General features: G+C 44.0%; 1 protein-coding gene across 1 annotated transcript in view; it reads left to right on the top strand.

The window, feature by feature from the left end:
• Positions 1-23,917, top strand: part of LOC123363289 (patched domain-containing protein 3-like) — a 115,854-nt gene that overhangs the window by 17,952 nt on the left and 73,985 nt on the right.

Below are 23,917 nucleotides of genomic sequence, written 5' to 3'. Positions count from 1 at the left end.
TGGGTTTAGCAGGCCAACGTTCAAACCACCGAGCTATCTATCCCCCAGGTATTTGGCCCTTGAGGGAGGATTTGCTGTTTCTGTGATATATTCTAAGAAGCTATGGATAAATATTAAATGTGCATTAATCATAAGAGGGCAGACAAAAACTACTAACCATACTGTGGAGAGCTGTCTGTCCTGGCAGTTCGAGTATGAAGCAGTGATCCTAAAAGCCCCTTAATGCCCGCTGGCAGAGGGCCCACTATAGCAATTTAAAATTCCTCTTTTTCAATAACACTCCAAAGATAAATCATTACAACACAGAGGTTACAATGCACCCTACCTAGACTAACATCACTAACTAGTGATTTGTTGTTTTCCTTTTAAATGAAAAACATAACACAGGATCTAAACCTTCCCTGATATATATATATATATATAAATACCTTACCAAATCAATTCAGGAATTGGAGCTTCTGGCAACTGGAGATTTGCTTTCATGTAGGCCCGCCCTGAGTATTCTATTAACAGTTAAATAAAACACTTAATTATGGAGAATGTGTGGTTTAAAACATCTGAAGGCTGCTCTATATTACCCAGGAACAAATGGTTTGGTCGCAAGCTTCAATGGAACACTGAAATCTATGCAGACGAAAGGGCGAGCCACTGAGAGGAAATGTGACCCTATCTGTTATTTTCTTATAGAGAGGTTCCCTGGGAATCAACAGGATTCACCCCATTTGATCTCCTGTATGGGAGAAAGGAGAGGGGGCTCTGTCATGGGGTGCACTCTCCGGTAGTGGCGCTTCTTCCTGACCATCCTCGGGATTAGATCTGGCCAGGCGTTGTGCCCTCCTCTAGTGGTGACTCTCGCATCATCATCTCACCCTGCAGATCACTCACGCTCTTGGAACCACAGCTTCTTTGAGTGCTTGTTCATGTCAATTCCAATTGTGTGTGCACACGCCGCGTGCACGACAGATGGAAGATTTTCCCCTAGCAGTATCCATAAAGTCAGTTTGTTTGGGCACCCCCTAGAGTCGCGCCTTCATGGTGCTTGATAGAGGGCCCTCCCGACCCACCACCCCTCAGTTCCTTCTTACCGTCTGTGACGGCTAGCTGGAACTCCCCATTGCTCTTGCCTCGGCAAGCTCATGTTCTCCTCAGTTTCCTTTTTAGTGTACCTAGTAGTAGTCAGTTCTTTGTATAGTTAGTGTAAATAGCTCATAAGTTTCCTTTCGGGGGCTTCCCTCCCCCCTCCCCAATGTTCCCCCAGCACCAGGCCATGCCTCAGTCCCTAGGCTTTAAGGCATGCACAGACTGTGGCAGGTCTAGGCCCAGAAGCGACCCACATACTTCTTGCTTGAAGTGTCTCAGTGAGGGTTACCTTAAAGAGCATTGTAGAATCTGCAGCGGGTTCCACCCCTGGACCTTAAAGGACAGAGATCAGCGCCTCCACATTTTACTTATGGAGGCAGCGCTCCAACCTCAGTCAGAACCCGGCACGGGGGAGCCAGCCCCAAGCACCACTTCCTCAATGCACAGTGTGTCAGTGCTCTCGACGCATGAGCCGGTGTTGAGGATGGACTCCTCTAGAAACCCTCAGCACCACCATGGCTTCACACACACAACCCAGACCTCTGTGAGGCAGCGGTCTGAATCTCTGGTGCCCCAGAAAAAGAAGAGGTCGGACATTCTCCGACCAGGTCTAAAGACCATGTGGTCAGTAAGCCTCCATCCGGAGCCCATCTGCCATGGGTCATGTCGACTCCTGCCCCAGAGGGGGCCCAATTGAGTCCGGACCCTGCAGCTCCCCTCCATGCCAGAGGCGTTCAAGGCTGCATCGGACCTTCTGGCACTTACTGCAACAACCTCCCTCCAAAGCAGGAGAGGTTACCAGCGCTGGTTCGGGCCCCAGTACAATCAATGAGCAAGCTGGTGATGAGCGCCCTGTCCCCGACGCATCGCCTCCTGGCACTGGTCGCCCTTGTGGAGGAGCTGCTCCTGTGCCCCAGTTTCCGGCACCCATCTCCGGCACCGAGGGGCTCCGCTCCCCTGTGGTCGTCCCATTTGGAGACCTCAGAGTTGGAAGTGGAGTCATAGTGCTCCAGTAGGAGCAGGAGGTCCCGCTCCCACTGAGACTGGCATCCCTGCCCGGCACCGTGACCAGGCTAGTGGCAAGCTCCTCAGAGGCCATTCTGGATGCTCTGGGCCTATCATGAAGTCCAGGGGCAGAGCCACAGTTCGAGATCGGCATCAGTAGTCTCAGCGTCCTTCGTGCCAATGCTCACACCTTGGCCACTGGGGACTTCGACAGTGACCCAGCCGACCCACATACCCGCGTTGATGGTTCCGGCACCAACTGCAGCATTGATGGCTTCAGCAACGACTGTGGCGGCACCGACTACGGAGTCGAAGCTGCAGCACTGACTATGGCGCCGGAGGTCCTTGCTCCTTGGGACCCCAGAGGAGCCAAGAGCAGAGAGCAGGCTCCTATACCGGTCAGCCTCTCCTCCTCCTCCTCCTCCCCGCATGAGGCTGTGGCCGGCACATCAACTGCCCTGGCCCTGAAGGGCAGCAAGGTCTTACAGCCGCTGCTGAGATGGTTGGCCCAGAACCTCAATATCAAAACAGAGGCGATGGTCGATATCCTTTCCCCTTCTGGGCCATCCCATATCCCACTTCCGCTGATCAAAACTATCAGCGAAACCACTGAGACTCTGTGGCAGACCTCACCCACCGCAAAAAGGTATGTGTGGACCCTCGCCAGACTCCCTGGTAGTGGACGTGGCCAGTCAGCATGAGCACCAGGGCTACCAGGGGCCCACCCTGAAAAGTCAACTGGCCAAAAAGTTTGACTTTTTTGGGAGAAAGGTTTACTCGACGGGGTTGCAGCTCCACATCGCTAACCACCAGTTGGTGGTCAGCAGATATAAGTTTAATACATGTGGGGCCTTGACAAAGTTTACCGAACTCCTGCCATCAGACTCTCGCATAGAGTTTTCCATGCTAGTAGAGGAAGGTAAAGTAATTTCCCTGGTATCTCTGCAAGCAGCTTTGGATGCACCAGATGTGGCTGCACGCACCATGGTGACTCGGGTAGCCATGAGGAGGAGCTCCTGGCTGCAGGTCTCTGGCCTCCCATATGAGGTCCAGCAGACCATCCAGGACCTCCCCTTTGAGGGTCGGGCTTTATTTTCAGAAAAGACTGACTCCTGCATGCACAACCTCAAAGACTCTAGGGCCACCCTAACGTCTCTTGGCCTTCACACCCTGGCCAACCAGTGGAGGCATTTTAGACCACAGCCCCAGCTGAGGAGTTACCAGCCGCAAAATAGGCAGGAGGTGTATAAAGCAGTGACAGAAGGAACAGAAAGAAGAATAGAAACTCTAGAAAGAGACCTCATCCCTTCTCTGGCCAGTCTAAACCCTCCTCAGGCCAAAACCAGACCTTTTAAGATGCGCATGAGGACAGCGCACCAGTACAAAGACTGGATTCATCCCACCTTACCTTTTCGTCCCATCTATCACCTTTCTACCCTGCATGGGCCCGTATCACATCAGACTGTTGGGTGCTCTGCACGGTAGAGAAAGGATATTCACTCCAATTCTCTGCCCTCCGCCCTTCCACCCCTCTTCCCCGTCCCTCTTCAGGGACCCGTCTCACAAGCATCTCCTTGTACAGGAGGTGCATTCACTCCTATTGCTGGGAGCAGTGGAAATGGTTCCTGAGGAGCAGAAGGGCAAGGGCTTCTATTTCCTAATACTGAAAGCCAAAGGCAGGCTCAGGCCCATCCTAGACCTGCAAGAACTCAACAAGTTCATAAAGAAACTCAAGTTCTGCAAGGTCTCTTTGGCCTCCATCATCCCTTCCTTGGATCCAGGGGACTGGTATGCAGCCCTGGACTTGAAGGATGCTTACTTTCATATAGCAATCACTCCATCCCCGGGCTGGATTACCCAATAGGCAGACTAAGCACATGCTTGATATTTGATATTTCAAAAAAAGCATTGAAGTAGTCCTCATGGGAAAAATCAGAACTTTGTTAGACTTCCTTACACTCCACTCCATACTCTTCCCCATTTGTCTGTTCTCTTTTTATTACTTATCCCCACCTAAACCGAGGGGGGTGGGAGGGTAGCGTCCTACTAACGTAGATTGAAATAATGCGAGGAAATCAGATCCTGTCGTGTATTGCAATAAATTGATGTTTTATTATTGATATATACTTCTGAGTTAAACATATTTGATTTGTTTTTTTTCTTTCTTACATATATATTATATATATATATATACATAAAAATAGTGTACGTTGTGTAATTACTATTTTTTTTAAGTTCAGAAAACTGAGATAAGGGGCAGGATGAAACGTAACCAACTGAGTGGAGCACAGAAACGTAAACTGGCAGAAGAAAAGAAACAAAAAACTAGTGAAATTTTCCAAAATCTTCCAAAGTTGACATAATTTTTCAAAGCAAATCCATCAGAAGCAACATCTTCTCTCAGTAGCACAGACATCATTCCAAAACCTGTAGGTGTTTCTGAGACTGACCCTTGTTCTATTGGTGAAACAAACACCATTCCAGAACATGTGGCTGTGTCAGAGACTGTAACTGATTATCCTACTGCTGGTGGTAAAACAGACATTGTTCTAGAAGGTGTGGATGTGTCAGAGACCGAATCTGCTCATGCTGTAAATAATAGGAGAAAAGATCCTGTTGGTCTCTTTCTATTACTCGCTGGGAGGCACATGCAGTGGCAACAAGTGCAATTCTGGAGTCATACTCAAAGATTGTGGATGCATTAGAAAGTATAGCTGAAGACAATCACAAAAGGGAGAAACTATACGAGAGGCAGAAAACATTGCAAACAAGATGCAAGAACTAGAGTTTGTATTCATGTTGACCATGTGGAATGAAATTTTACAACACTTTTACCCCACAAGTCAAGTTCTCCAAAAAAAAGAATTGGATTTGAAAACATGTGCAGACCTCTTTCAATCATTAGCAGACCACTTACACACTTTGAGGAATGATTTCGAAAGATCTGAAGACATATCAAAAGATATCTTGCCTGATACTAACTACAAAGAAGCCCAGTACCACAAGCGAATCAGGAAAAAACAAGCAAATGATAGCAGTGCAACAGAAACAGCATTGAATCCTAGAGACAAATCTCGTGTATCTACTTACTACACTATAATTGATACACTTGAAGCGCATATGAAGAGGAGAGGTGAAGCGTACAAAGGAGTATCAAATAGATTTTCTTTTCTAAACGATATGGACTTATCTGACGAACAATATTCACAAGGTTCCCAAAAGCTAGTTGACTCATACCCTGTTGACTTGAACATGAATCTCTGTGGAGAAGTATGGCAGTTCCACAGTAATATGCACGCAAAGTTTAATGAAACAGGAAAAATGAAATTCAGTCACATTGATCTTCATGATACAATATTGAAAGACGGAAAAATGTATATTTCCAAATGTAAAGATCGCACTACGTATTTTTCTAACATTGATGATTACTAACTGCTCCGCAGAATGCTCTTTTTCTCAGCTGAAAAGAATAAAAAACCCTCAGAGAACAACAATGTGTCAGGACAGACTTGATTCACTTTCCCTACCGTGTATGGAAGCGGACATGCTTCGTCGAGTCAGCTTCGATGAACTTATCTAGAATTTTGCAGTCAGAAAATCTAGAAAGAAGCTATTTTAATTTCAGCATGCATGTGTCATTTCGAAAAATAAAAATTTATTTTACGGTATAGTATTGTTTTTATTTTGAATTACATATGTGGGGGGGCACCGTAATCTTTTCAGTGCTTAGGGCCTCTAAAGGTCTTAATCCGGCCCTGTCCATCCTATACAAAGTACCTCAGGTTTGTGGTCAGCCACAACCATTACCAGTTCCCAGTCCTCCCGTTTGACCTCTCAGCAGCGCCATGGGTATTCACCAAGTGTATGGCAGTTGTGGTCACCTTTCTGCACAGATGGCAGGCACAGATGTTTCTGTGCCTCAATGACTGGCTGATCAAGGGCCACTCCATGGCTCAAGTGGAGGCACAAGTCGACTTCATAAGAATGACATTCGATGAACTGGGTCTTATCCTGAATGTGGGGAAATCAACCCTGACCCCGGTTCAGCAGATAGAATGTCTAGGGGCGGTTCTGGGCTCGAAGCAGGCCAGGGCATACTTCCCAGAATCAAGGTTCCGGGCCATGGGCAACATTATTTGAGGTCTCAGGCAGTTCCCCACCACCACAGCAAGGAATTGCCTGAAACTTCTGGGAAACATGGCCACTTGTACCTATAAGGTGCAACACGCCAGGCTCAGGCTTCGACCGCTCCAATTATGGCTAGCCTCGATGTACTGGCCAGTTCATGGCAGTATGGACAAGGTCATGACTCTGCCTTCTCCGGTCATTGACTCTCTCCTGTGGTGGCTCGACCTGCAGACACAGGGCCGGCACTTTCATTAGGCGACCCTAGGCAGTCGCCTAGGGCACCAGGATTCGGGGGGTGACATTTTGTGCGCTCCCTACGGGACGCACGGGAGCTTCTGGTTCTGCTCCCGTCGCGCTGCCGAAGAAAGACCTTCTGCCGATGTGCCGTGGAAAACAGCGGCAGGCAATTGAGCAGCTCAGTGACTGCTGCTGTTGCCTGCGGCATTTCGGCGAAGGGTCCTTCTTCGGTGGCGCGATGGGAGCGGAACCGGAAGCTCCCATGCGCCCCATGGGGAGCGCACAAAATGCCACCCCCCCGAATTCTGCCTAGGGCGCCAGAAACCCTGGCGCCGCTCCTACGCAGGCAGTGCGCGAGGGAGTCCCTATCACCTGTCTTCAGCCATCCCTTTTGCTGGTGACAGACTTGGGCTCGGGCACACACCTGGGAGACCTCACAACACCTCACAGCCTCTGGTCACAGGTGGAGCTTGCTCTCCACATCAACATCAGAGAGCTGAGAGCAGCATGTTTAGCATGCCAGACTTTCTGAGCCCACTTGGCAGGGAGATGTGTATCAGTTATGACAGACAACACCACGACGATGTTTTCTATTAAGAAACGGGGGTGCACGCTCCTCTCCGCTCTGCCAGGAAACGCTCATGCTGTGGGACTTTTGTGTAGCTCATTCAATACAGCTGCAAGCATCGTACCTCCTGGGAGTACAGAACGAGTTGGAGGGTCATCTCAGCAGATCATTCCATGGCCGCCACGAGTGGTCTGTACGTCCGGATGTCATGAACTCCAACTTCCAACAGTGGGGCTTTCTCCAGATAGATCTGTTAGCCATGTGATGCAACAGGAAGTGCCAGCAGTTCTGCTCCTTCCTGAATCACAGTCCGGGTTCCATCGCGGATGTGTTCCTCCTCTCATGGGGAGGCCATCTCCTGTATGTGTCCCCGCCTATCCCTCTCGTTCACAGCATGCTCCTCAAGATACAGAGGGAAGCTTCGGTGATACTGATAGCTCCAGCTTGACCCTGCCAACACTGTTACACATCTCTCCTCGAAATGTCTGTGGAAGCCCCAGTCACCTTGCCGCTCCTCCTGGACTTAATAACTCAGGATCATGGCCATCTCCAGCACCCAAACCTCGAGTCCTTGCACCTCACAGCGTGGAAGCTCCATGACTGAACCTGATGGAGCTCTCTTGCTTGGACTTGGCCAGATAAGTCCTCCTTGGCAGTAGGAAACCCCCAACCAGGACTACCTACCTGGCCAAATGGAAGAGATTTTCAATCTGGTTGGCACAACAGTGTCCATCTCCGATGCTCATCTCAGGACCCTGGTCTCTTGAAAGTAGAAGTGATTGTTGACTGGCCAGTACCCCAGACCAAAAAATAGATCCCATATTTCATAGGCTTGGTTGACAATTACCGCTGGTTTGTGCATGGGGTCAGTGACACTTGTGTACGATCACAGACTTGTATAAGAAGATAAAGCCAAACAGAGTGGTGTGACCAGGAGGTTTGTTAAGGTAAAAAATATCTTCTCAGAAAAGTCTGCTCTGACCAGTCCGGATTTTGACAAAACATTTGAACGTGCACAGATGCATCAGATATTGGGCTTGGTGCAGTTTTAATGCAGTCAAGAGAAAGTAGCAAAAAGACCTCATTGCTTTCTTGAGTAAAGAACGGACACTCACCGAGAGAATTACTTTGTCATAGAAAAAGAGTGCTATGCCATTGTACGGGCCAGAGCCAGCTCCAGCTTTTCTGCTGCCCTAAGCGGCCAAAAAAAAAAAAAGACGAGCGGCGGCACTTCAGCGGCTGCTCAATCGCGCCGCTTCTTCGGCAGCAATTCGGTAGCGGGTCCTCCCTCTCTTCCTCTTCAGCGGCAGCTCAAAGAGGAAGAGAGGGAATGAGGGACCCGCCACCGAATTCCCGCCGAAGACCTGGATGTGCTGTCCCGATACCGGACGGACTGCCCTTTGTATTCGTTGCCCCAAGCACCAGCTTCCTGTGCTGGTGCCTGGAACCGGCTCTGGTATGGGCAATCCAACAATTCAGGCCATATCTCTTTAACAGAAAGTTCAGGATTCTAACTGACCACTCTCCATTATTGTGGCTACAGAGATCCAAAGACACCAATTCCAAACTGCTGCAGTGGGGCCTGACACTCCAAGAATATTACATGGAAATTGTGCATTTTAAGGGGAAGGAAAATATACTAGTGAATGTTCTGTCTAGGAAAAATGATTTTGACCCAACACCTTTACATTAGTCAATGGCTGACCCTACTGAGTCATTGAAAGAGGTGAGGTGTGACCCTAAAATCCCCTTCATGCCCACAGGCAGAGTAGACAAAGGACTGTGGATTTACCTGTTTCACCCACTTGATTCCAGGCAGAGGACAATGAGAAGTACATTTACGTAATAGGTAAACAAAGGAATCAAGCTAACAAGCAGCAGAGGAAACAGCTTAACAACCACACCAGGGCACATAGTATACAGAAGCTCTTCCTGGCTCATGAAACCAAGACAATGGACTTTGGAAAAGTTCAGGAGTGCAAACAGACATTCTAGTTATCCATCACTTAGGGAACAAAGGGGAGAGTACCTTCTAGCTCTGTGAAGGTTGGGTCCTCTGGCCTGGAGGGCTAGTGATGCTGGTAACTTGATGTAAGTAACAAAACTCCTTAAGCAAAGATTCTAACTTGCTAAAATTAAGTGGGTTTTAATTTATTTTGTTTGTAACTGTACCTGTCTCTTTTTCTCTTGCTTAGTAGCACTTAAATCTATGTTCCTTATTAATAAACTTAGTTTATAGTAAAATTATAAACATCTCAGGACTGGTATATTGAAGTAAAGAGTGAATCCTCAGCTACCTGAAGAGTCTGATACACGTACTGTCTCTTTGGAGGTAGCGAAGTTAATAATTTCTGGGAGTATCCAATGAAAGAGACTGGACATGGCAGAGAGATACTTCTGGAGAACATGGGAACTGGGATTCACTGAATGTTACTTTCAAGCCAAGGATTAGACTGTCTCATGGAGTTTGTTGGTGAGGTGGAAAGGCTGATGTGGCGGGAGCTGACACACAGTCTAAATTCCAACAAAAGTCTCCCTTGCTGAGGCAGAGAGGGTCATACAGTGGCTGACAGTTCTGGTGGCCCTGAGCAGAGCATCACAAAAGCCTTCAGAAATCTGGATGTGTCCCATGATGTGGTGAGGGTATTTTTTTTCAAACTATATCAGTTTAGACTTGTAGTATAGAGGCAATGCTCTTTTTTTGTTGGTGCAACATTAGACAAGAAAATGCAAAAAGATGAGCTGCTAATAATGCTTATAAAGATCAGGCATCAGTGAAAGCCCATCCTGTACAGTCCCTTCCCTTTCTGCCCCACATTCCAGATGCCTCGCTGGTCCACGTGCTGTCCCCATAAGCCACACATGTATTTCATCAGATGCTGCTATAGCGCTTGGGTGGAACTGGGTTTGGGGGTAGGGCAGCAGGGACTGAGGGCACAACACTGAGAGTATGGCACACATGCAATTGCAGTGGGTTTTTAAAACCCCCAAGCAGAGACCTGAGCAGCCAGACACTTTGTACAACCAAAGTCTGACCTGACTTTGGGAAAACACAAATGGCTTAAAAATGTTTTGAATATTGTTTTTTAAGCACCCAAATCCTGCCTAAAGGTGATGCACTGCAGACTCACCTGTGCATCGCTCTATCAGCATTAATATTATTCCCTGCCTCTCAAGCACTCCCAATTTCTGATTCTTTTCTCCACCTGCTCGCCTTGATTTCTCTATCAGAAAAAGGGGGATAAAAATGCTTTCCTTCTCCCACCCTGAGTCTAACTTGTCTATTTACATTGTATGCTCTTTGAGGCAGGGACTGTCTCTCACTCTCCATGTCTGTGCAGTGATTAACACAATAGTGATAAATAATAATATAGCGCTGAGCTCTTATATAGCACTTTTCATCAGTAGTTCTCGCTGCACTTCACAAAGAAAAATCAACATCATTATCCCCATTTTACAGACATTTGGTTTAGGGAAGCTGGAAGGTTTGTGTTATTTTAGTGTGTTTTTTATTTCAGTGAGTTTACATTAAACTGTTGCCAGAAGTGCCTGAGGGTTTCAATCTCTCCATTACTCTGCTCACAAAAAACGGAGGCTGATACTAATAAAGTAGAAGACCCTAGGGTGTCAGTAGATTTTTTTTAGAGACGTGGGACCCACTCAGCAGCATCAGACTGGGTAGGCAAGGACCTACAGGGAAAAGAGGAAAAAGAGACCTCTAAGGCTTTGTCCATCCTAGTCCTCGCTGGACCTCAATCCCTTTGACTACAGTTTTCTTCTTACGTAAAACAGAAGAGTGAAATCCTGACCCATTGAAGGCAGTAGGAGTTTTGCCACTGCCTTTAATGGGGGCCAGGATTTCACCCAGGGAAGGGACACTTGGGATGGCTGTGGTCCGAGGGATAAGAGTTTTGCAGGGTTTCAAGGCTTCCACAAACCTTTGGTACGTGATCCGGTTCCTCCTGGCTTCCTTTTATGTGCCCTGCAAAAATGCTGCTGTTACCAAGGGCTAATAATTTCTAAAGCAACATTATTCTTTTTTGCATATTTGTACATTTGAATTATTAATCAATGGAAATATTTTGACATCAGTTTGTGTGTGTTTAGTGAAATCAATGTTTATTGAGATTTACCAATAAAAATATAATCTTACCAAGCCTAATCATCATAAGCAGTTCACTGAACTTCAGTGAATTCCAACTGGATTATCTTGCAGCATCTGTTGAATTTCAGAGGCTGTTGTCTTATTTTGGTGAAATACTACCCCTTCCATTTTCTCCCAGAGGTATTATTTTAAAAAGGACAATAATAAACATTGGCTCAAAGGAACCTAAGGGAATTTCACTGAGAGCTGGGATCCTAATTTCTTCAGGCTCCTCTAAAAATATCAACCTTTCCATATTACCTTTTTTTACCCTGAATGAAATAAGGGCTTTTTAAAAAGCATTAAGGAGGGAAAGGGGGGAGGGGGAAGAGGAGAAAAAGAACTAAAATAAGGCAGTGGAAAATGGAAACACTTACTAGATTTTTCTTTTCTACTGTATTTATGTGTGTGCTTTTTAATAGTGGATGGATAATAATTGATACAATGAACTGAGATCAACTTGTTATACTGTGTGCTTTTATATAGATATATTCATTCTGATATTTTTCATGGATATGTAAACTTTCATAACTAAAACAGAAAAAATGTAAGCTAGTAGCAGTTGAGACAGCTTTTTCATTTACGATATATGACGAAAAGACAAGACCAGTGTATCCTGGGACCAAGGTGGCTACAACACTACAAATAATATGTGGTAGCATCATGCAAGGCATTTCTTCATTTGAACGGAAATTATATGTATTCCTAAATAACATGTAATAGGCAAGTAATAATAATATAAATCACAAAACAATTGCTAAGATATTGTGTTGTTTTATTTTATTATATTCATAATTTAAGATGCAGATCAATTCATTAATATCCAAAACAGAAAAAATATAGTTTACTTATATTTTATCTCATATACAAATCTGCAAAATAAAGATGTATATACATCAATTTACTGTATTTTTACTAATACAAGTTAACAAAAAAAGTGTGCTACATACAGAAGGTATGAGTAAAGGGCAGTACCAAAACTAAGCTGGTTTGGTGGTAAAGAACTAACATTATCATTCAAAGCTTTACTCTACCCAAAGTGTATGATGATTGTTTTGAAAAATCACTAGGCTCCTAGTAATTCCAAAGTTACCAAATTACTACATGAAATGGATTCCTATAACCAGCTTCCATCATCGATACTTTTTGCTACATGAGTTGTTTTCTCAAGTGATCCACATTCATTAGAACTTTCTTCTAAAAGTTGTACTAAACTTGACATAGTTGTGTGAGGATCAAGTAGTTTCACAAGGGGGATCTCCACCCTTCTTTCATGAAAGATACGATTCTGTAGCGTCATGGCTAACATAGAGTCCATGCCCAGTGATGCAAGTGATGTGTTCATTGTAAGATCACTCACATTTGTACTACTGAGATAACTCACCAGTGAGGTGATATAATCTTCAGAATTGACTGGAGATAAATTCTGAGGTGTACTTTGTTCAGATAGGTCAATCTTACTGCCCAGTTCTTCTGAAATTAGTGTACAGAAGCGACTTTTGAGTGATGCTATTCGAGAAAGAACATGATTGCTTAGCGTTCCAAAATTTAATTTTACTACAGCTTGCTGAGGATTATTCAGAATTAAGCTTTTTTTAAGATATTCATAAATTTCATGTACCTGCAGAATATCTATGCCTTTGGATTCCAAAAGAGTTTGAATGTTGTTTTGATTTAGCAATAAGCCAAGATTCAAGGCACCCCAATTAATGGATTGTCCTGAAAGACCACAATTCCTCCTGTAGTGGCAGAAAACATCCAGGAAAGAATTAGCAGCAGCATAGTTTGCTTGTGTTGAATTTCCAAGAAATGAAGTCACAGAGGAGTAACACACAAAATAGTCAAGTTCCTGCCCTCTGGTAGCCCGGTGGAGATTTATTACCCCTGCAACTTTGGGACTTAACACTTTCTCAAAGTGAGATAAGTTCAGAGCTTCAAGACGTCCGTCATGCAGAACCACAGCACTATGGAACACACCTTTGATTGGGCTCTTTGGAAAGATTCTGTCAATTGAACTGATAGCTTTCTCAACCTGTAAGTGAGAAATAACATTGCACTGCAAACTGACTATTCTGCTCCCTTCACACTGATTTTGCAAAGCCTTGATTTCTTCTTGCTTTTCACTGCTTGGATTGCTCCTTGAAAGTATCGCAATACAGCCCCCTCCGTTCTGGACTATAAATTTCACAGTTTCAAATCCAAGCCCAGTGAGCCCCCCTGCCACTATGTAAACTGCATTCTGCTTAAACATTTTCTTCTCTGCTTCATATACTGGTATGTCTGAAATCCTGTTGGTCGCCACATCCCCTTTCAGCACAGCCAGTGGGATAGATTTGCAGGTGAAATAGGAGGTCGCTGCAATGTTTGTACTTTCAATGTCCTCAGTCTGCTGAAAAACAGAATGTGATAGGTTTTTAAATTGTTTCATTTGCATTGATTTGATCCATCTGTGGACAGCCCTTAGGGATTGTTTCAGAGATGCTTTCTGAAAGATACTGAAAAGTTTCAATATATGAACACGAATGTTTTCTTGATCACTTCCAATAAGGTATCGAAAACATTCAGACTGTTGATTATCATGTACTAAAACAAGGTCTCGGAGATGGGAAAGACGGACTAGAACTTCCTTAGACATTCCATCTACTGGAGGTAGATAAACAAGGGCATTGCACTGATTTACACGTTGCCACTCATCAGACGTAGGTTTTGCAAGTACTGTTCTCCAGCCCATTTCCTGTGCTGTCAGAGTGAGCACTTTGCATAACACTGACTCTGGGTCAGTAGAAATAATACCTAAAGTCCCACTGTGTTTCACCTTCGGTAATGTTTGATTTACAATTTCCCATGCTACCATAAAGTATGACACACAAGGTACATTTCTAAAGCATGGAAACTTCTTGATGTTGAAACAAACTGTCCCTGGAACCTTGACTCTTGATGATGCAACAACTGGATAACATGAAGCCACATGATCTCCCACCTTAACTTTTTTCACTTCACTGCCTACTGCAGTTACTGTGCCACTGAAGTCCAGAGCTAAAAGCTTATGTTTGTCTATTGTATATGAATTCCAATACAATGTATTCCCAAAGTTACAGCTTGAAACGCTAACAGGAAAATAGTCTTCTGAATGGATGCATACTTTATCCATTTGAACTTCAACACTGTGATTTGCAAGCTGAGTAATGGTATTATTGGCTATTTCAGCAGATAAATCTTTCACTTGGTAAGGATCTGTAGTGTATAAAGTGAATGTCTCTGAGTTCTGAAGAGACTTTGAAGGTTGACTGTAATCCACATCTTTAAATGGTGTGCGTCTGATTTCCGAAGTGTAAATTCTTCCTTGATTGATCCAAATTTCTGGATGATCCTGTCCTTCATACTTTACAATAACATCTGCTAAGGCTGAGATGTCCAGTGTACTCGAAGAGCTGATGTCAATCATCTGAAATGTGATTTCTGAAACTTCAACTATGCAGGTTCTCGTCATGCCACACAAAGCAAATCCAGGGTTAAGATGATCTACATTTCTATCCGTTGTTCTGTAGGTGATTATTCTAACTGAACAACCGGATTTTTTCTCTCTTAATGCCACAATAATTTGGCGATAAGCCTCACAACACTTAGCTAAATGTGCCACCAATTTGCTTGGGAACTCGTCATTTAACTTCTGAATTCCCCACATGAACAAAACTTCCTGGTAGTCTTCAAGCTCCTTTTTCATTTTATGTTGTGCGGACATTTCTGAACTCTTGGCTTCCAGCAATGTGTCCCAGTCTTCATACATAACATATCTTGACTCATTGTGTAAGTATCTTTTGAGCTGCTGAGCTATTCCAAGTTTGTCAGCAAACACAATGACTCTGGGTGCTTCCCCTAAACTTCCTATGGTCTGAGTGGGAAATATTTCTTTCCACTTATTTTCAAAGAGAAAGTCGTTGTCTCTGGGGGATGTTGGCTTCATAAAGGTGATCCCAACACGTTTCAGTTCTGCCAAAACAGAGCCATGTTTATCTGCAAAGCATCCACAAACCTCTAAGTAGTTCCCAGTTGATCTGCTTGTTTTCAAATATATCATCATTTCCTCCTCCAAAGGTCTGAAAACTACAAGGCTGCCTATGCTAGAAGGAAAGCCTGCTCTGGTTTGGAAAGTTATTGTCGTCATGACAGCGGTCATCTGTAGAAAACAGTCTAACAGCACAGGATGGATACAATAGTCAGACATCTCTTCTCTTGTCTCTCTGTTCACCTTTATGCTGGTTATAGCTTCCTTTAGCTCTTCACAATAAAATACATCACTTAACTGTCTGAACATGGAACCATATTGAAATCCAACCTGAGATAGTGTTTCATAAACCTCATCTGCAGTAACTACTGATTTACACCTTTGAAAGATGTCTTGAAAGCAGATGCTGTTTTCTTCCACTGCAGCTTCAGACTTTTTTGTAATTTGTCCTGATGCGTAAACTGCAGCTGAGGATGACAGTATTTTGAAATCTGTCACTGTTTTTTGTGACGCCAATTCTATCTTTAAGTCATGGGAATTCTGGTTTAAAACACATGGTGCCAAAAAATTGATACTAATCTGACAAGTATTTAAAGGCACTTTCGGCCTCAAACTACTCATCATAGATGCCAAACCGAGCTCTGCAAAAAATGCACCTGGAACTAAAGCAACACCATTGTTCTTGTGCTCATACAAATAGGGTGCTGATGCCTGGGAAACTGGGCAGTTGAATTTGGTGTTCTCGTTGTTCAAACTGTAAATCAAAGGATTATTTGGGTTTACAGCTCTTCGATTTGCTTGTTGATGGATGTCCAAATAGGTCATTAGCTTCTTACGATCAAACTGGTACCTGGGAAAGGCTGCTGGAATACTTTGATACCCTTCATAAAAGTGATGCCAGTCAGGATTATATCCCAGTTCAAACAGATTCCCTGCAAGGCTAAGAAGAGTCTGATATTCTTTTTCAGTTTGCAAGGAGGACAAAACTCTAGTTTCTTTGCCTAGCGTTTCTATTATGTACCTCTGTAATGCTTTTTCTGGGCTTATTTCAACAAACACAACATTGTCCTTTTCTTTAGCTGAAGTCACTATGGCCTGTGTGAAAGCTACAGGATCTCGAGCATGTCGGGCCCAGAACTTGCCCGTAGTGAAATCATCTACAGAAGCAGCCTTCCCAGTCAGTGTTGAAATCACTTCACTTACCGGCCTCTGTTTTTCCAAATACTGTAAATGCTCCATCATCTCCTTTATTATTGGATCCATCATGTGGCTGTGGTATGCAGCTGGGACATGTAAAACACGAAGAAATATGTCTCTCTTGCTGAACACTTGAGCTAGTTCTTTCTGAAGGGCACTCACAGAGTCTGCATCTCCAGACAAGGTACAGGAAGAAGGGCTGTTAAAAGCTGCAATGCACACCTTCCCAGAATACGGGACAAGGGCTTCTGATACTTCTTGAACAGGGATGTTACCAACTACCAACATTCTGCCTCCGGTAACCTTCGCCTGTAACCTACTCCTGTGATAAATTACTTTGACAGCATCTTCAAGGGAAAGAAACCCTCCACAATGGGCGGCAGCAACTTCTCCAACTGAATGGCCAACAGCTGCCACGGGCTTAATTCCCCAGTGTTTAAGAAGAGAAGTTAAGGCAACCTGGAGAGTAAAAAGCAATGGCTGCGCAATTTCTGTCCTCGATAAATCCTCACATTCACTTTCTGTTAATCCCAGGAGGCTGATGGGTACATATTTCTGAAATAACATTTCTATTTCTTTACATTTATCTCTGAATACTGGCTCTGAACTCAATAATGTCTTGCAGATCCCTTTGAAATTTACTCCATTAGCACAGAAGACAAAAACTAGTTGTGGAGTCATCTTTGACGGAGTTATTTCTGTTTTAGCTGCTAATGCAACTTGTTGCTGTAGATGTCGATGAGAGTTTGTAACAAATGCTTTTCTGTACTTGTAATTTACATGGCTTCTTCTACAGGCAGATGTATAGGCCAGATTTGGGAGAGTTACTGAGTTGCTTATGTTTAACTGCTCAGCTGTGTCTTCCATCGTCAATTTAAGGGATTTTCTTGAAGCCGCAGAGAGTACAAATAATTCAATCGGTCGTTTAAAAGAGGGAAGAACCTGTGTTTGCTTGAACTGTCTGACAACAACATGGGCATTGGTTCCCCCAAATCCAAAACAGTTCACACCAGCTACTCTTCCAAATTCTCTCGACTCTTCCCATTTCTCTACTCTTGTTGGAATTGATAGATTTAATTTCTCCGTATTTATGCTACTAATATCCTCTCTGTAGTGCAAAGATGGAACAATTGTTTCATGGTGCATCATTAAAAGAACTTTAATTAATGCAGCTGCGCCAGCAGCTGATTCAGCATGGCCAACATTCCCTTTAACAGAACCGATCTTTAGAACAGGCATTTTAGGAGATCTGTTATTACCAATGATGCTACCTAGGCTCTCTGCTTCTGTAGGATCTCCAGCAGGAGTTCCTGTGCCGTGTGCTTCAACATACTGCACAACTGATGGGTCAACATGAGTCAGATAAATGCCACGTAGTAACTTTTCCTGTGCTGTCTGAGATGGTCTTGTGATTGGAGTCACGGATCTGCCATTCTGATTTATTGCACTGATGTTTATAACTCCCCATATTCTGTTATAGTCTTCTAGTGCCTGTTTTCAAAAAAAGGAAAAAATATATGGGATTATTTGGGATTTTTACAATAGAAAGAAGATCAAGGGCAGACAGAACGTTCTGTTTAACTGTTAAATGTACCCTTTTTATACTAAGGTCAGTGCTTACATATTTTAGCCCTGGATATTAACCTCACAGTAGAAAAGTCCAGAGTTGTGAATATGTCCTCCCATAAGAGGACATATTAGAATGGGAATTGCAGAGTCCTGGGTATTTGGAAATCTTATTTTTGGAAGCTTTATGAAAATGAACCTACCTTTTTTAGTGGCTTCAGTAAAAGAACGCCACAGCCTTCTCCCCTTCCATAACCATTTGCCTTTTTAGTAAAGGGCATACTCATCCCCTCGGGAGAGATCATTTTTGCTTTACTCAGAGATACGAAGGTGCGGGGATCTATAATGCAGTTCACTCCTCCACACACAGCCGCTTCACAGTCTCCTGTGGTAAAATAAATGTGTGGCTGTTTTCCCATCTTCTGTGCATTTCTACAGATTTACATTAATACATTGTAGTAATATTTGGAATTGTTAACATTGCCCATTAGTGATAAAATGATAGAAATTGCAGAGAGATTATAAAAACAGAACTGACCCACTGAAAGTGCATAGACATATTCAAACTTTCAGGCCCTGATACCCAACAGATGGTAAAATTCTCAGTGTTTGGAATCGGCCTGAGTAGACAGCAGCATATTAATAGAAGCCATTGAGAGAGTAAACACTCTTGGTCTTTTATAAAAACAAAAAACATACACCCCTTCATGAATCATGATAATGTGATTTGAAAGAATGGCAGACATTAACAAAGGCTTACACCTTTTATGGGTGCCAAAAATCAGTGATATTGTTTGACAGTTGCTGTTGCCTGTCACAGGTGGTATAAAGCCCTGTAACCCGTACTGGTGGAACTGAGGGTGCAAACTTTCATTTTGGTAATGGCAAAAAACAAATGGTTTTAGCCCTTACCAACTGTGACATTAGTCAAATTCCAGTGAGACACTGCACATATATACCTTAGTAACTTAACTACAGTATCAACCCTAATTTATTTTCTTATTTACTTTTAGTCCCAGTACCTTGTTTAACTGCTTGCGAGGCATAATGCAAAGCAAAAAGAAATGATGAGCAGGCAGTATCGATGGAAAGTGATGGTCCAGTCAGATTAAAAGTGTATGAAATCCTGTTAGCAGCTATGCTTACTGCTACCCCAGTTCCATCATAATGATTTATTTCAGTTACTGCTCTGCTTGATATGATCTCATAGTCTCGATTCATAAGACCTGTAAAAACAGCAGACATGTTTCATGTTAACGAGAGAGATTAAAACATATGATCAGATCCAAACCTAGTGGTGTTCTTTGCTCTTGTAGTTTTATCATGTGCCACCCTACATCAGCACCTAGAGTGAAATCCTGGCTGTACTGAAGTCAATAGCAAAACTCCCATTGACTTCAGTGGGGCCAGGATTTTACTCCTTATCTACATATTTAACATTTGAAATTTGTCTGAAGGTATTAAATGACATGAAGGCCTCGTCTGCAAGAGAAAGTTGCACTGGTCTAACTAAAGGTGTGATTCTAAACTGATTCAGTGACACTAGGACAAACCCCTATTTTGGTTTAACTTAAACGGATTCCTAATTAACTTAAACTAAACCAAAATAAGCCTTGTTTAAAACTGAAACCGAGTCTGTGGAATCTTTTGAACTATTTTAACTGACTGGGTTTTAAAATCATACCTTTAGTGAAACCAGCACAACTTTCTTGTGTAGCCCCGGCCTTAGTGCTCGATACTGGCACAGCCCTATGCAGCCAAGCAGGGCAGTGAGGCCTTATAAGAACCATCCCCATCCCGTGTGGCCATGCAGGACTTAGCTGGCTTATGAGACATTGGGTTGAGTGAGGCAAGAGCAAGAGCTGCACTCCCAATAGACTCCCTATGAGCAGGTAGATGAGGGGAAAGGGGCCGTGTTGCTGATCGTGTGGGCATGCAGCCATGCAGTGGGAGGAGAGAGGAGTACAACCAGCTGGAGCACCAGAAGCTGGAGGCAAAAGGCTGCCAGAGTCATCAGGAGTGCAAGGGAAGCTTCCACACTGCTATCTCCATCCGGAGAGCACAGCGTCCATCCCCCTCCTTAGCCAGGCAGTGCTGTTTGTGATTTATGTAACAATGAACAATACAATTAATTCATTAGACAATGTCAGCTGTTCATAACATACAGTGTGCAGCATTGTTCAGAGCATGGTAGCTTTAGATATTCCATCATTAAATAAATAATGTTAGATAACTATATAAAGTATATGGAAATGTGTACTGTTTTCCAAGATGCTAAGTTTCCGAATTGGTTCACCACTAGACTGCGAGCTTACCAACAAAAACCCCTGTTTTGCTGCCACTGACATGTTCCATCGTGACTCCTGCATCCTCCAGTGCTCTGTACGTGCATTCCAGGAGTAACTTTTGTTGAGGATCCATGCGCTCAGCTTCCACATCACTAATTCCAAACAGCTTGTTGTCAAATGTGTTAAATCTAAGACATACAGATCAGGAAATGGCATGAGATTCTTATAAGGAAGCTAGGGAAATGTGATCTAGGTGAAATTACTATAAAGTTGGCGAATAACTGGTTGAAAGAGTGTAATCCAAGAGTAGTTATCAAAGGTTTGCTATCAAACTGGGAGAGTATATCTAGTGTGACAAAGTTCCTCCTCTACCTTGGTGGGTCCTGCGCTTATTGGCAGATTTGCTCATGTCATAAACAGATAGTTAAGGGTTAATGTCTCTTTTACCTGTAAAGGGTTAAGAAGCTCAGTAAACCTGGCTGACACCTGACTAGAGGACCAATGAAGAGACAAGATACTTTCAAATCTTGTTGGAGGGAAGGTTTTGTTTGCGTTCTTTGTTTTGGGGGCTGTTCACTCTTGGGGCTAAGAGGGACCAGACATGCAGCCAGGTGGGGGAGAGAGATAGCTCAGTGGTTTGAGCACTGGCCTGCTAAATCCAGGGTTGTGAATTCAATCCTTGAGGGGGCTACTTAGGAATCTGGGCCAAAAATTGGTCCTGCTAGTCAAGACAGGGGGCTGGACTCAATGACCTTTCAAGATCCCTTCCAGTTCTAGGAGATTGGCATATCTCCAATTATTACCATTACCAGGTTTCTCTAATCTTTCTGAAACAGTCTCTTATATGTTCAAAATAGTAAGTACTAGTTAAAAAGGCAGATTAGTCTTATATTTGTTTTCTAACTTGTGAATGTGTATTTTGCTGGAAGGATTTTTTACCTCTGTTTGCTGTAACTTTGAATCTTAGAAGCAGGGAGGGAGTCCCTCTAGGTTATATGAACTGAATACCCTGTAAACATTTTTCCATCCTGATTTTACAGAGATAAATTTTACTTTTTCTTTCTTTAATTAAAAGCTTTCCTTTTTAAAAAGCTGATTGATTTTTCTTTGTTTTAAGATCCAGGAAATTGGGTCTGGACTCACCAGGGATTGGTGGGGGGAAAAAGGAGGGAGGGGGATGGTGAATTCCTCTTTGTTTTTTTAAGATCCAAGGAGTTTGGATCAGTGTAGCCTCTCAGGGTGACCAAGGGAGGGAAAGTCTGGGAGGGGAAAGGTGGGGGAATGGTTTATTTCCCCTTTTGTTAAGACCCCAGGGGTTTGGGTCTTGGGTTCCCCAGGGAAGCTTTGGGGGGAATGGAAAGTGTACCAAAACACTGTATTTTTGGTTGGTGGCAGCGCTATCAGATCTAAGATAGGAATTAAGCTTAGAAGGGTACATGCAGGTCCCCACCTTTTGGACGCTAAAGTTCAAAGTGGGGAACAAACCTATGATAGTTCACCTCAGTGATCTTCCCCTCTGGTGGAACCCTCAGTCTGGGTCAACTCCTCCTGTGTCTGATCAGGAGTTGGGAGGTTTGGGGGGAACCCGGGCCCGCCCTCTATTCCGGGTTCCAGCCCAGGGCCCTGTGGATTGCAGCTGTCTATGGTACCTCCTGTAACAGCTGCATGACAGCTACAACTCCCTGGGCTACTTCCCCATGGCCTACTCCAAACACCTTCTTTATCCTCACCACAGGACCTTCCTCCTGGCGTCTGATAACGCTTGTACTCCTTAGTCTTCCAGCAGCTCTCACTCTCAGCTCCTTGCACCTCTTGCTCCCAGCTCCTCACACGCACACCACAAACTGAAGTGAGCTCCTTTTTAAACCCAGGTGCCCTGATTAGCCTGCCTTGATTGGCTGCAGGTGTTCTAATCAGCCTGTCTGCCTTAATTGGTTCTAGCAGGTTCCTGATTACGCTAGTGCAGCTCCTGCTTGGTCACTCAGGGAACAGAAAACTACTCATCCAGTGACCAGTATATTTGCCCTCTACCAGACTCCTGTACCCCACTGGTCTGGGTCTGTCACACGAGTGAGGTCCCATGTAGGTCAGTGCTGGGTCCAGTACTATTCAATATTTCATTAATGATTTGCATAATGGAGTGGCGAGTATGCTTATGAAATTTGTGGATGACACCAATTTGGGAGGAGCTGTAAGCACTTTCAGGGACAGGATTAGAATTCAAAACACCCTTGATAAATTAGAGAATTGGTCTGAAATGAACAAGATTAAATTCAGCAAAGGCAAGGGCAAAGTCCTGCACTTAGGAAAAAAATCAAATGTACAACTACAAAATGGGGAATAACTGAATAGATGGTAGTACTTCTGAAAAGCATCTGGGGATTATAGTGGATCACAAATGTAATGAGAGTCAACAATGTGAAGCAGTTGTGAAAAAAGCTAATATCATATTAGGGTGTAGTAACATGAGTATGCAACACACGTGAAGTAATTGACCTGCTTTACTTGCCAACTTTCTAATTCTAAACATAGTTACACTCTGGAATAGGGTTCCAACGGAGGTTGTGAAATCCCCATTACCGGGATTAAGAACAGGTTGGACAAATACCTATCATGAATGGTATAGGTTTATTTGGTCCTGCCTCAGTGCCGGGGACTGGACTTGATGATTTCTCAAGGTCCCTTCCAGCCTTACATTTTTATGATTCTATGATGTATACAGCATGCACTATGAGAGAGTTTATTTGTGTTGCATATTCAATTGTGATTACATGACAAGCCAAACCTCTGTATCCCTCCAGGAAAAATTCACATCAGAAAGAAGCATGCCAGTTAAGCTACAAATGTACCGAGTACAAATGTGACCATAACGAATGGCTACGCAGGTGGTGTCGGAGAGAAGGCTTTGGATTCTTCGACCATGGGATGGTGTTCCAAGAAGGTGGAGTGCTAGGCAGAGACGGGCTCCACCTAACGAAGAGAGGGAAGAGCATCTTCGCAAGCAGGCTGGCTAACCTAGTGAGGAGGACTTTAAACTAGGTTCACTGGGGGAAGGAGACCAAATCCCTGAGGTAAGTGGGGAAATGGGATACCGGGAGGAAGCATGAGCAGGAGAGTGCAAGAGGGGAGGACTCCTGTCTCAGACAGAGAAAGCGGGACAATCAGCGAGTTATCTTAAGTGCCTATACACAAATGCAAGAAGCCTGGGAAACAGGCAGGGAGAACTGGAAGTCCTGGCACAGTCAAGGAACTATGATGTGATTGGAGTAAGAGAGACTTGGTGGGATAACTCACATGACTGGAGTAATGTCATGGATGGATATAAACTGTTCAGGAAGGACAGGCAGGACAGAAAAGGTGGGGGAGTTGCATTGTATGTAAGAGAGCAGTATGACTGCTCAGAACTCCGGTATGAAACTGTAGAAAAACCTGAGAGTCTCTGGATTAAGTTTAGAAGTGTGAGCAACAAGGGGGATGTCGTGGTGGGAGTCTGCTATAGACCACCAGACCAAGGGGATGAGGTGGACGAGGCTTTTTTCCGGCAACTAGCAGAAGTTACTAGATCGCAGGCCCTGGTTCTCATGGGAGACTTTAATCACCCTGATATCTGCTGGGAGAGCAATATAGCAGTGCACAGACAATCCAGGAAGTTTTTGGAAAGTGTAGGGGACAATTTCCTGGTCCAAGAGCTGGAGGAA

The sequence above is a fragment of the Mauremys mutica genome, chromosome 2 (genome assembly GCF_020497125.1).
Source record: "Mauremys mutica isolate MM-2020 ecotype Southern chromosome 2, ASM2049712v1, whole genome shotgun sequence".
NCBI classification, from domain to species: Eukaryota; Metazoa; Chordata; order Testudines; family Geoemydidae; genus Mauremys; species Mauremys mutica.
This window is presented reverse-complemented; position numbering and strand designations above follow the sequence as displayed.